The 15,203-nt window shown below is 32.6% G+C and overlaps 1 protein-coding gene and 1 non-coding gene across 2 annotated transcripts in view; one reads left to right on the top strand and one right to left on the bottom strand.

The window, feature by feature from the left end:
* The window catches only part of LOC127557716 (cAMP-specific 3',5'-cyclic phosphodiesterase 4D), a 650,198-nt gene that overhangs the window by 113,287 nt on the left and 521,708 nt on the right, over positions 1-15,203 (top strand). The window lies entirely within an intron of this gene.
* LOC127546012 (U6 spliceosomal RNA) lies at positions 1,854-1,958 on the bottom strand. Its single transcript, XR_007949885.1, has one exon. It is a non-coding gene; the product is annotated as a U6 spliceosomal RNA (small nuclear RNA).

Raw genomic sequence — 15,203 nt, 5'->3', positions numbered from 1 at the left:
TGTGTCTGTTTTAGTAGGTATACTCTGATATTTCATACTATCTAGTGATTTTAAGAGGTTTAAAACTATATTGAATATTGTTGTTAACATAGTATAGTTTTCCTATTTTTCTATTTTGTTTAAATCTATTTTAATTTTAACTTTGGCTAACATCATAATTTCTACCCTTGTTCTTTTTATTTACGTAATAAATTCTAACCTTACCCCTTATTTTAATCTTTGTATGTATCTCTCATTTTTATTGTTTCCTGAAATCAATGTCTTGCTGAATTCAAATTTTTAATCTGTCATCCATTTTCTTTTTATGGGTAAATTCATTCCATTCTCATTTTAAGTTATGATTACGTCTATATTTTCCCTCACTGTCCTCATTCTTTTTATCTTACCTATTGCTACCCTACTCTTCTATTCCTTAACCTATCCATCCATCTAAGATTTCTTCCCTTTTCCTTTCCTTCCCACCTTATTCCCTTATCCTCTTATTTATATCTAAAATTAAGAGACTTTTGTACTCTTCTAGACATACACACACACACACACACACACACACACACACACACACACACGTTTTTCCCTCTTTAATCAATTCCCAATTAGAGTAAGGTTCTAGTGTACTACCTGCTTCTTCTGCTACTGTTTTTCCCCCTACTAAATTCTTCTGCATGTTTTTTTTCCCCTTTTATGCCTCATTTGTATGAGATCATTAATTCTTTGTGTCTCCCCACAAATTTTTTTTCCCCATAATCACTTATCCTATTCAGCTCAGCTCCAGTTTTACTTTAAAACTACCCAAATAATGCCAAATAATGATAATTCATAATAATATATTTTCACACATGAGAAGTAAACAATTTGATTTTATTTAGTCCCTTATAATTTGTCTTTAATGCTTATATATTTCTCCTGGATGTTATATAGTATATATTCCCTCAAAGTCTCCTGTTTTTGTCACAAATATCTGGAAGTCAGTTAATTAAATGTCCTTTTTTTCATTCAGGATTATACTTAAATATGCTGGATGAATTACCCTTGCTTTTAATTTCAACTATTTTGTTTTATAAAATACAGTATTGCGAGATCTATGGTTCTGAAATATAGTAACAGCTAAGTCTTAGATAATCTTTATTGTAGCTCTATGTTATTTAAGTTTGTTATTGTTTTTTATTGCTTCCAATAATTTCTCCTTAATCTGGAAGCTTTGAAACTTGGCTATGATGTTCCTGTATGTTTTTCTCCTAGGATCTCTTTTATGTGATGAACAGTGAATTTTCTTTTCTATTTCTCCTTTACCTTCTTGTTCTAGAACTTCAGGGCAATTTTCCTTGATAATTTCTTGTAATATTATACCAAGATTCTTTTTTTAATCATACTTTTAAGGTTGTCCAACTAGTCTTAAATTATTTCTCTTCAATCTCTTCTTAATATCAGGTCAGTTGTTTTTCTGATTAAATGGTCCTCTCTTATTTTTTTCTATCTTTTAATTTTGTTTTATTATTTCTTGTTTTTTTTTTTTAGAACATCCCTAGCTTTCTTTTAATGAAGCTTATATTTCAAGGAATTATTTTCTTCTTTAAATATTTTATTTTCTGTTTCAAGTTGGTTGGCTTTCTTTTCATAATTTTCTTGATTTTAAAAAAAATACTGATCTTTTTTTTATTTTTTTCTTCAATTTTGCTTGTTTTTATTTTTAAAGTTCTTTTTACATTCTTCCAAGAACTGTTTGTATGCTTGGGACCATTTGGAATTTCTTATTGAAAATGGAGTGGCTTTTTCAGCTCCACTATCTTCATTTGAATATGAACCCAAATCTTCTCTATCCACATAGTAATTATTATGGTTGGACATTTCCTCCTAAAAGTATGGAATGCTTCATGCATTTGCATGTCATCCTTGCAAGGACCATATTAATCTTCTCTGTATCATTCCAATTTTAGTATATATGCTGCTAAAATGAGCACCAAACATTATTAAACTTGTTCCTTGGACTCTTTGGGATTCTAGTAAAGGTTACAGACAGATCCTTTATCAGAATAAAGGTTTTAAATGCATAAAGTAAAATATTTGAGATTACAAAGAAAACAAGTTTTATTGAAATACAGGAATAGACTATTTTCTTGAAAGTTCATGGGCTTAAGAACACTAACTTAAAATTGATTTGTGTTGTCTGGCATAAAAAAAATTGATCTGTGTGCCTCAGTTTCTATAGCAGAGAATAATACTTTTAGTATTCTTTGGAAAATATTTTAAATAGAGAGATAATGTAGAAAAGTACCTTTATTAGACAAAAGACTTTCGATTCCACTAACTGAATTCAACCTATTATCCCAATCTGTATTCAACTAACATTCAAATTGAACAAAATTCTCCTTAATTTTTTTTTTTTTACTTTTTCTCGATGTTAATAGGGTGGCATTGTTTTGGATAAATTCTTATTGTTATTTATATCTCAGTATATATGGGTAATGTTACCTGGAATAAGACTGATTGCAATAAGTTTCTCAAAATTATATAGAAATATGTTCTTTCTATTTGTGGTAGTTGCATTCAGGGACAAGGTATGTTTAAATGAGAATTGAGTATTTAGCAGGTAAGGAAATTTGGTCTCGTTCTAATGGATTTTTCTTTTAAAGTACTTTTTTTTAATGAGAGAGAACTTTTGATGGTGACACTATTTTATTTTTTAAATTCCAATTGACATCCTTTGATTTTTCCACATGAATTTGGTTTGATCATTAGTGTGATGACTTCAGTAATGAGAGATCATCATTTATACATATATATTTGCAGTCTAGAAAAACCAGGTATATCAAGTAACAAGAAAACTTTTTTATTATAAATATTTTCTTTCTTGTGTCTTTGCTTGTATCTGTGCAAATCCACTTTAAATACAAAGAATTATAAACAGATAAGTGTAATTTTACTCTGAAATAAGAAGTTTCATCTTACTATTCTTTGCCTTATGGTAAAATAAATAAATCAATCATCTGCACTAATTGACACAGCTTAGTCTTTCAAGGTATACTTTAATTGTGGTCCTCCTAGTGTTTCAGGTTGGCTTTTGGATTTTCAGGATGTTTGGATATTCTCTCTTTCTTTTTCTCTCAGGGATTTTGAAGGTCTGAATTGTGATTATTTCTATTTGAATAGATTGCTATAAAATATTGGCAATTATAAATGATTTTTTCTAATTAGAAAAATTAGAGGTACTCACATAGAAAGAGATGTTATATAATGCCAGTCAATACCAAAGATAAGAAAGGGAAAAACCTCCAAATATCTCATTTGATCTTTCTTCTTTTTGTATGTGTTTTTCCTACAGCCAATATAGGATGGGCATTAGACCTATGATTTCACTGTTATAGCAAATTCTTTAAGGAAAATTGATGTAGGTTAACAATTTCTATTTAATATATATTCTTACAAAGTTGACTACAACATCAACTTTTGTAAGATTTATTAAGAGCAGTTAAATGATTTATTTTTTGACATACAAATTATATGCATCAGGAGGAAGCATTTGAACTCAAGTCTTCTTGATGCCATGCCAATTTAGATTTTTTTAAGGATCCTTTTAAGTCTTGTATCTAGGTTGGCATATCTAATTTGTATGTTTACTTAGGACATCAACTTTACCCTGACAGATGGTCAAAGTCTGAAAATCTAACCCAATTTTAGCTAATAGTTAATGTTGAGATAAATAATTCATTATCGCATTAACATGGCAGCCCCTCTAAAGTTTACCAGCTGTTCAGCCTCTGAAAAAACTACTTCAGTACATGCCTGACACACAATTATATTTGCAGCTTTAGTTCAAGGGCTTGTGACAACTGATATGCTTTTTCCCCTACTGTTGTTGGTCTTATTGCTCACCAGGTAGCAACACTTACATCATTATAGTATCTCACTGTGTCCCATTACATTTACAGCTTCACACTGCAGACATAGTCCCCCATTATGGAAACATTTCTCTCATCATAACTGGGTCTATAAATGTCAGGGCTTAGTTTATTTTCACCCTTTCTCCCATATGTTTATGTCTAACCATTTAACTTTTGACAGCACTGTTTATTAAGATTATGAAGATAGTGATTTGGAATAGGATTAAATGTGATTGTGTCACTGCTTAAAGAACAATGTGTTTTTTACTTGTCTTCATGAGAATCAGTATCCCCCTTCTGGGTAATGTATTCTTATGAAATAGATTAAACATTACACTAGTGTGTTTTCAAAAATAAACATGGATTCTGTCTACCCTCCCACTCTACTGGATCCTAAAATACCCTGCTATATTAATCTGTAGCTGTCCCTTGTGTCTTAGCCCTTAGTAATTTGCCTACTCATTAAAGATGCTTATAAAACATTCCAATTATACATTTAAATCACTAAAGCATCTACCATTTGGTCCTTTGCATGTGGATTTGCTCTTTTGTTAGAGAAAGAAATCATTTGCCCTCTATTTATAGCTTAAAGAGACTGGTTATTTAATCATTGTTTTAGCTTTGGAATAAGGGAAGGTAAAAAAGAATGAGCTCTTACTACTTTCCAATATTACTTTAATTTTTCAAATGTTGTACAGAAGTCTACTTACATTCATAAAAGGATTATCATTCTTTTCAAATGCCTTGTTCTTCTGCAAGTATATTTTATCAGAACCCTTTTATCAGATTTGAAGCAGGTGGTTAAAATATATTTATATCTGCACATAAATGTTTGTGTACACATGCACATGGACATATGCACACATGTACGCACACACACATGCAACATTTTTAACAGAAAAAATATGCTTTAGAAATAAGTCACTGAATGGTTAGGGAAACAGTCTGTGGTTCATAATATATTATATTTTCAGATCCATCAATTCCTATTACAAAAAGATGTCTTGGGAGATTTTGAAGAATGCTTGCATCTCCATTGTCATACCTGACAGTAAGCTCTAGGCAATAAGATAGTCAAGCTGACACCAAAGGGAAAAATCACACCATTTTGTCTGATTCCATCTGTCTGGATTTACAGTTTTTAGGAAATGTGGGTGGGTGGTGAAAGTCCCTAGTTTTGCTGAAACTAAAACCATTAAGATATATAGATTGATGGGAGTGGGCTGAGAGGGAAAGGTCAACTGAGGCCAGTTTTTTTGAGTAGGAAGGAGAGTTTAAAATGTTTACTGATAAATTATCATTTTTAGGAGAGTGTGATTAGAATGAATTAGGGGATGCACTTAGTATGAAGTAAGGAAATAGAGCAAGTAAGGTACAGAAAACATTATTGAATTTCTCATCTCTATATACTACCAGATGGAGGTCCGCCTGACTCTAGGCAATTTCAAATCCCAACACTACTGTGTGGGATAATCCATTCCCAGAATATACTGAGCAGCATATATGCACAATAATACTCAACATACTATAATCAATCAATCAGTCCCACAAACATGTATTAAGTACATTTTAGGAGCCAGTCACTATGTTAGGTGCTAGGGATATAAATACAAAAGTTAGTAATAGCCTTGAAAGAGTTTATGTTCTGATGAGACAGTTCACATATGTGTAGGTATGTACAAATGAACATAGATATATACAAAAATAGATTCATTGTTACCTTGGCAAGGACAAACTAGCAATTGGAAAGGAAAAAACCAAGGAAGTAATGCTTTTATTTGAACTGAATTCTGAAGAAAATCAGAGATTCCAAGAAGCTTAAGTCAGATGAGAGAACACTCTACATATAGGGGCAGCCAGGGCAAGGGCATGCAATTATATATGCATGCAATTATATATATTATATATATATATGCCAATTACTGTTTTAGGTGTTGGGATAAAAATGAACAGTTTCTCCCCTCATACAGCTTAGATCTTAATAGAGGAAGCATCATGTTTAATGTAAAGAAGATACAAAAGTAGTATAAATGAATTAACCTAATATATGACAGGTCTAGGTGATTTTTTCTTTTCAGAGGCTCATTAAGATAGACAAGATAACATTAAAATCTGTAAATTCAGTCATTGACCACTCAAGGGAATTTATGAATTTTTGAACCAACTAGTCAGTTTATAGTCTGTGATTAATTGTGGAGGTGTCTCAAGGTTGGTGATCTCATTGTCACTTGTGAAAGAGTGAGAAAAGCTTCTAGAATTGGACTATGACTTCTTTTGATGAGTAGCTAGATTGTTCAGTGACCTGAAATCATGAAGTTTGTTTTTTTTTCATTTTTTTTTTAGTCATGACTGAACCTGGTTGGAATTTGCCCAAAGATCCTGATATGGCTTCCCTATTTCCTTTTCTAGCTTATTTTATACTTGAGGAAACTGAGGCAAACAGGATAAAATTACTTGCCCAAAGTTACATAACTAGTGATTATCTGAGACTGGATTTGAACTTAGGAAAATGAGTTTTCCCAACTCCAAGCCCAGCATTCTATAGCTTCAAATTCTTTAGCTGTGAGACCTCTGTTAAAGAAAGCTTAGGCATTGCCTGGCCTGCCTAAGTGGGAACTTTTCTGATACTTATATCTTCCTATCATCAGAATGCTGTACCTTTACATTGTAAGGTAACATTTTTCAGGTAGCTACCAGATAGCTTCCCAAACTAATCTGAACTTTATTTGGGAATCTTTTGCAGCTATTTCAGTGGCTGAGGAAGGGAATGGCCTTCCCTAAGGAGTCATTGGAGAAATTACACCTTTAATTATATATAGAAACTAAATACACTCTGAGTATAACTGCTAGATCTGAAGGTCTACAAGAATTTTTTTTTAAAGAAAAGAGATAGCAGAATACATAGAAAAAGCTTTAATAAAAAGGAGCTGACTCTTTTTTTTTATTCACACATCCTTTATCAACAGTAAATAAGAGTTCATCTTCTAGTATCTTTTTCTTATGCCTGCCAGAAGATAGTGAATACCAAATTTTATTGCTTTGTGTATTCTGTTCTGTATATTCTAAGGACCTAACAAATAAAGAAGTCATCATATAATGATGCTATATCTTTAGCTACAAAAGAAGAGGTCTTATGAGACTCACCTAGTAATACTTGCATTTAAATGGTGACATAAAAAGATACTCCAAAATACTGGAGTTGTTCGTCTTTTAAGGTGCTAAGGATTACTTGAATTTTAAATAGTCCTTATTCAAATTGAAAACAGTAAAAAAAAAAAAACTTAAGGAAATATAGCATGGTAGAAATAATATTTATAGACACCAAAGATCTGGGTTGAACTTGAGTCAATAGACATTCATTAAATATCTAGAGTTTGAAAAGCAGTGTGCTAGAAACCATGAGTGTTTTGGAGATGGGAATGGGAAAGAAACTCCTCAAGGAGGTTATATTCTTCTGAAACATTTCCTAGCAAGTGGGAACTTGAATGAACTCCTTAAACTCCTCAACTTTAAAATGGGATCATTCTTGCTCTTCCTATTCCACAGGATATATACATACATATATGCATACATACAGAGATGATATATGACTGTTATGTATATATAATACATATGTGTAAGTATACATGTGTTTGTATATAAATATATGTATATCCATGTGTATATATATATATGCCCATAGTATATGTGTGTATCATATTTTTAACAGTATATAAAACTCTTGATAAAGTATTCACCAAAAATGAGAAAGAATCTTTCTTTGGTAGTACTGTGTCTACAACTGAGAACAATATGCATGCTCAGTTCTCTTATGCTTGAATTTATTAAAACATAGAATAGATTTGTTGAAATATTTATTTTCAGCTTCATTGATATTGGATGACTTCTAGCTCTAGTATGTAAACTCAAATTTTTAAAAAAATGATATATTGTGTAATCAATATGCTGTAACATAATGAAAGAGATGGATTCACGGTTAGAGCCCAAGTTCACATATCAGCTGTTTAATGCTGATTGGTGTAGTGGTAAGAAGCTCATTTGACTTTGCCTTAGCTTCCTTACCTGTAAACACAAGGACATTGGATTCAATGATCTCTAAAAAATTGTCCCTTGTGTAATAGCTAATTATACACTGGAACTTTGGAATACCATGACATCCTCCATTGAGTTAACAAATACTGAGTCTGCATTTATAATGTGCCAGATATTCTGGCAAATTATTGCTGGAGATACAAAACAAAATAAGAACAATAAATAAACAAAACAACAATAAATATTAATAATAGTAGTAGATAAATAAAAGGAAAAAACAAACAAGAAACTAATCCTTACTCTGAGGAAAGTTACATTCAAAATCCTTTAAACACTTTTTTCAAGAATTTATATAATGTGGATGATATAGAAATATCTCAAAATGTATTTTTAGCTGCTATCACTCATTAAATTTATCATGATCAGTTTATTAGATCACAAGGTCTGTGAGGGTAGATAATTCCTAGCTATGTATGTATGACCCAAAGGTCGAGGTACTCAATAGATAGCCACTGGATTGAATCAACTTCAAATTGAAATTTTTATTTTATACAAAATTTTAAATATTTAGTTTAATTTTAGAAGAATATCAATATTATAACTGCTGGATACATTCCTATACACTTAAATTGGTTTAGAATGATTTAATTCCATCAAAGAAAAAGTTAATAATATTGAAGAAAAATAATCTACAGTTGAATTAAATGTTTCAACTAAATAGTTGGGTTAAGTATATGGACTGACATTCATAAATATATAGTAATACATACACATATATGGGTGGGTGGGTGTGTGTATATGTGTGTGTGTGTGTGTGTGTGTGTGTGTGTGTGTGTATATTGTAGATTCAATCTAATGCTTATTTTTAGAATAGGCATTTTAGAAGAGAGAAAGGAAAGAAAATGTATCAGATTTATAAGAGTAACTAATTTCTTTTTTGGTATAGAAAAGTGCCTATAGGTACAGAAATACTTGAGAAATTCTATTTGGATTCTAGTTATAATCAAGTACATTACTATGATATATGTTATTTTTATTGTTTCATTATCTTCAGAGAAATAACAGAAGTTTTATTAAACACATAATTTAAAATTTTAGAGCTCTTCTTTTATAGCTGGGAAAACCCATTATTACCACCAGTTAAATGAGAAGGAACCTATTTACTTGTTTAAAAAAAAAAATTCCTTAGCAAATTAGCAAATTCATTAGTTTGGTATTTCAAAAAATCTGATCTCCTCTGTATGGTTATCCCTATCAAAAGAATTTTCCCATTTCTTGTGGCTATTGTCAGTGTTGTCCCAAAAATCCTCACAGGTATCCACCTAACTTGTGTCAGGCCTCACTCTATTTCTTTTAAAATTGTATGGGTACCAAGAGAGCAAGTGGACTGTGTAGTGAGTGGACTGTGTTCATGAAATTATAAAGGTTCCAAAGCTTCTAAAAAATTCAACCTTACTATATGTGTATTTTGCATTTTTAGACTTTTTCATATGTTAAATAGAAATGTTATCTTTTCAGACTATTAGCTAAGAAGATTAGTTCATGACAAAAATTATTTGCTTACATTTAGAGAGATTTTCTCACTTGTTTTGTTCAAAGATTGCCCCCAATAAAACTTAGGAAAGTGCACTAGATACCATTCACTAGAATGTATGCATAATTCAGAATTATTTGAGGCAGCTAGGTGGCATAGTGCATAGAGTGCCAGGCCTGGAGTCAGGAAAAGTCATTTTCCTTAGTTAAAATGTTACCTCAGACATTACTAGCTGTGTGATCTTGGATAGTCACTTAATGCTATGCGATTCTGTATGGATGAGAATCCGTAAAATGAATTGGAGAAGAAAATAGCAAACCACTCCAGTATCTCTGCCAAGAAAACCCCAATTGGGTCACAATGAGTCAAACATGACTGAAAACCATTTAACAAAAATTATATACTACCTTCTCAGTTCCAGAGCCTAATCAGTTAATCTACCTTTTTTTTTTTTTCAGATGAAGTAATGATATGTCTCTGGCTTTCTCTATTATTTCATTGTCATTTTCTTGACGCAAAATGTGGGCAGTACTGTGAAGACCAAGTTAGCTCCCTGTTGACTTCAAGATCAGCCAGAGTCAGGATTAGCAAAAGTGCTTAATCTTTAGGGAGAGAAGTAAAGGAGATAGACGAACCTCCACAAGGCTTACCACCAACCTCTTCTCTACTCGTCGTCCTCCTCCAAAGTGACTCTGGCTTGTTTTACTCCACTTTTTAATTCCTTCTACAATTATCTGTATACAGCAAAAGATGGAGCCAGCACAGAGTAGTGAGAAAAGCCATTTTCCAAGCATATGCTAATAAAGTTTTGTCCAATAAGTAATTAGTCTTAAGTGCTCGGATGTCTGATTCCAGTGCACCTATTCAGTTTCAGCCCTTTACACAGTACTTTCAGAATCCTTCACTTCCCTATGTTGTCCATATTGTTTCCCCTTTATTTGCCATTTCTATTTTTTTTTTCTTTTTACTTCTTCTCTCCAGCAGAATTTGACATCCTCTTCTCTATCAATAAAATAAGAGCATGAGGTAGGGGGAGCAAATCTCATAATTTATGAGGATATGTTTATGCTGTTTGAACTAACTTTGAATATTAGGAGACAATCTTTGATTACAAACCAACTGAAAAATCATCTTGAATTATAATATCTCAAATAATAGGTGGATTAGGGGAGCGCATAAAGTATTCCATTCAGCTGTAGAATCATAGTACTCTTAGGGTTCAGAAAGGGGAAAATGTTGGTTTGTGCTCCCACCCAGTGCCTTCTCTAATAGAACAGACAAGCGCCATAAATCACTTAAAAAAAAAAAAACTAGCATGAATACTTATTTAAGTATATTACAAGGGAAGATTAAACAATGGAATAGTTGCCAATCCCCCAGGCAAAAGTGGGTACAGTATATCTTAGACTCACACACTAATAAAGAAAGGAGTAGTCCTCTAGAAAACTCATGCTCCAGAGATGAAAAAGATTTTACTACATTTTGCTACATTTTTGTATCATTACTAAAAGATTCTTCCATTCAGAATTATCCTTTCCACAGATCTTCACTCTGAAGCTACATTGTCATAGCCATCCTCTGCTAAAGCTCCAATCTCTATCACTATACTTGACTTTTGTAGCCAATATCTTCTGTTATTCTTTTGCTCTAGTAGAAATATTCCAAATGGTATGTTTTGTTCCTGAACTATTTCTTTGTTATTTTCTTGTTACTCTATGCACCTTAGTTATTGTCCACTATGATTCTGTTCACCCTACTCTGAATAAATGTTGCCTTGGGGAGGTGTTCCAGACACAGGTTACATGCCCTGGGCTCAATACATCTTCATCCTCAGAATTAAATACCCCTTATAGCCTCTGCAATACTGGAAGAGAAAAGAGCTGTTCTAGCAACTAGAAACTTTATCCCTCCTAATAGAAAGTTCTCTAACATTAGTCCTAGCAGGTCAGTTTCTTTTCCTTCTTTGAAGCCTCATTTATTCCCACTAAGTCAGAGAATGAGCTTACGGACGCACAGACACCTCTTTCTATTATTCCTCTCAAATGTGCTTCCTTCAGAGAAAGCCTCGTACTCCATTTATTTGAACACGGGCATTCATTAAAACAACCAATAATGGAGTCTTATTGAATAGCAACTGTTTATTTTGCACTAGAGATTTCCTTGGTTATGATTTTTACATCTCCCCTTGTGACCCTCCTTAGCCTTCAGGAGAATATTTAAAGTGAACTATTTTCATGTATCTCTTCTACTTAGATTGCAGTTAATTAAAGAACTATTCTAACATTAACAGAGATGCACTTAGAAACATTTTATTCAGGGTTGTACCACTGGGTCAAAACAAAAGAATGGCATAGAGAACACAGGAGTTGAGAGTGTTGGCTAAAGTAGGTAGAGCCTTAGATGTTAAAACACATAAATTGACTAAAACCGATAAGCTCTCTCTCTTGTGTCTTTCTCTTTGTCTTTGTGTCTGTGTGAGTGTGTCTGTCTGTCTGTCTGTCTGTCTGTCTCTCTCACACACACACACGAGAGAGAGAGAGAGAGCGCTACCAAAAAGGTTAATCCATCCTTCTCTTTTTATGATTCATCACCATTGGGAAAAAAAAAAAAAAACAGATGTTTCTACATCTGCTTCCCTCCCACTTACCCTTAAATTTTACATACCAGCTGAACTATCAATCCTAATGTATCCAAAAATATCCCATCTTGGCAATACATTCTTTTTTGTATTCCAATGCATCCTAATTTCCTAAAACTAGTTTTCTAGAATGTTTCACAAGTAATTTGAAAGGTTGGAATAGAATTCTTTTTCTCTGCCTTTCATGATTATATTTCACTGTAACATCCATTTCTTATCTGGTTCTCATTTGCTTCACGTATAAACTGATTTTTAAGTTCTCTTCTAGCTCCATATTAACAATCTGCCTTTTTGTGGAAATAAATCCAGGTAATTATCATAGAAGTAAATATCTTGATATTAACAGACTATTTTCCATGTGCACAATGATGCCACCATTAGCACTTTTATTGCAAAAATACTTTGTACAATCCATTAAAAAGGAAATAGCGTTTCCACTAGTGATGCTCTCAGATCATGTCTAAATAGCATATTTAGTTTATACTGTATTTGAGAATTAAATTTCATTTTTCAAATATTGAAGAATACATATTTCTTTAATTCCTCAGCTTGTAATTAGCTGAATGATTTAAATGTTTTATATATAAATAAAATATATAGCAAAGCAAAATAAAGGAACACAATGGATTTTAAAATACTCTTTTTCATTGATCTTCCAATATTAAATTTGTTTGCTTATGCTGGAAACTTTTCAAGATGTTCACCCACCTAATGATCAAGAAATTGCCAAAAGGAAGTCATAGAAAGAATATGGGACAATGCAAAAGGCATAGCCTATATCAGTAATTATCAAATCATAGTCTAAGAATTTCCTCATCCTTTTAGGGGGTCATAATATCAAGAACATTTTCATAATAATACAAAGAAACTTTTATTTCTGATCCAATAAATGTTGATAGATGTAACCCATATAAATAAAAACTCTTTGGGGTTTTCAATATTTCTTTAAGAGTATAAAATACACCATCAGCTAGATAGTGCACCAATATTGAATTCAGCAGGACCTAAGTTCAAATTCAGACTCAGACACTTAACACTTCCTAGTTGTGTCACCCTGGGCAAGTCACTTATCCCCAATTGCCTCCAAAGAAAAAAAGGATGTAAAAAAGTACCGAAGACCAAAAAGTTTGAGAATAGCTGGTCAAGATTTTTCTGAATAATTGCCTCAGGAAGAAGAGATTATGAATGGGATAAATACTAACAAATACCAGCTCACAGTGATTAGTACAGACAGGCTAGAAATGATTTTAGAGTTTGAAGTAACCTTAGAAGTCATTTAACTTTAACCTTCTTATTTTAAAGAAGAGGAAATGGGTATCTTGAGAAGTTGTCACATACCCCAAATCATGAGTACAGCTCAGATTCAGATGTAGGCTCCATAATGCCAAATCCAGCAGTCTGTATTATGCCAGAGCTCATATGAACTTTTTCATTGTTATAGTTTTTCCTTCCTTCTTTATCCCCATACAAACCAAAGACTTTGTCAGCCACTATATGTAAACAAATAAAATCCCTTTTCTCTTAGCTCTGGCATGAGGAAAGAATCATAACCTGATAATAGACAATATTACGCTCTGAAGCATCATTAGAGAAAAAAAAATCCAAATGTGTGTTTATCATCTCCATTCTCTTGGTACTTCTTGGGAAAGGAAATACATGTGAGATCACTTGATAGAGGGACAAGGCATTGCTATCAAACACAATTGGAAAACTAGACTATCCTGGAAATTGTGCCTGCCCCTGCTGGTTTTATCAGCCAGAGGCTTTTGAGACTTCAGTAGGAACCTGCATCCATGATATTAGAGAAAAACTCACTGGATGGCATGGAGGGTGAGATTATTCTATGTAAAAATAAATGCATTTATTAAAAAAAATGCATCTCCATGCTGTGTACATGCAATGCCCAAGGTAACCACAGACTTGGCCAACTAGTCCTATTTTGATATTTGATTAAATAGTTCTTAATATTTGGACTGTTTTGTGGTGTGGAAAGCTATAAAAATGGATATCCAATGTGAACTCTCAAGATTATAAAAAATGAAATTGTCATTAGATTATTAAATTAGATAATTAGATTACCTGAGGTGGTAGAATTTTCTTATTGTTTCCCCATGACTCCTTATACCATGTCTGTTTCACAGCAGCTGCTTAATAAATGTTGACTAACTACTCACCTCTAAGTGTTCTAAACATTAGATATTAATAATTGCTGTGAAATGACATTATTACTTTTAGATCTTTGGGGGTTTTCATACTGTGTCCTTTATCAGATATCATAGTATCCCCCAGGGAGATTGTAAAGAATCATTAATGTGAGAGAAGCAACATCTATATAGTAAGATTCTACAGCGTTGCAGATTTAGATGTGGTGTTTTGTCAAACAACAGAAGGTCTTTCTCATTAATAAAATTATCTTTAATTCACAGTTTTTCCATTTCCTTTTTCTTTTCTTTTCTTTGTTTGATAGAAGCAACCATGGAAACCTTATTCCTTTTGATAGTGTCACATAGAATGGCAAGGCAGTGAAGGGGAGGGCCAATGGAGGAATCAAGGAATATGGTTTCCTAGGCAACAGTCCTTTGAGAAACCCATAAGTGGCACATGTTATAGATTTATCAACTAAATCACATTCATGAATCTATATGAGTTGAATTTCAACAGTGCGCTATTTTTGCTGTTTCCAAAACCAAGCTAAATAATCTCCCCTCCCCTCTCAAAAACAAAACAAAACAGAATAATCCTTTGCATAATGGTGAATGTAATTGAAGGGAACAGGAAGGAGTTCATCATATTATGTAAATCTTACATAAAGAGATGAGGAAAGGAATAAAGGAAGGTTTACTTTCAATGTAGGTACCATGACATCGTGGTGTGGACTGAAAATTTAAAGAGAGCTTGATTCTCACGGAATCCGAGAGAACCAAGCAGCTGACAGAGCAAGTTATCTGAATTTGATATGAATTGACGTCAGAGCACTGGGAATGCCCAAGGCATTTCTGTATTCAGGCTCCCTGCGCATTCTTTTGAAAATAATGAGGACGTTTGTGCGTTAATCATTTTTTGACAGCTTAGGCTCTGGTTTTCTGCAAAATGAAAGTGTATGTGTTTAAATGTATGTCTT

Source organism: Antechinus flavipes, chromosome 1 (genome assembly GCF_016432865.1).
Source record: "Antechinus flavipes isolate AdamAnt ecotype Samford, QLD, Australia chromosome 1, AdamAnt_v2, whole genome shotgun sequence".
In the NCBI taxonomy this organism is placed as follows: Eukaryota; Metazoa; Chordata; class Mammalia; order Dasyuromorphia; family Dasyuridae; genus Antechinus; species Antechinus flavipes.
This window is presented reverse-complemented; position numbering and strand designations above follow the sequence as displayed.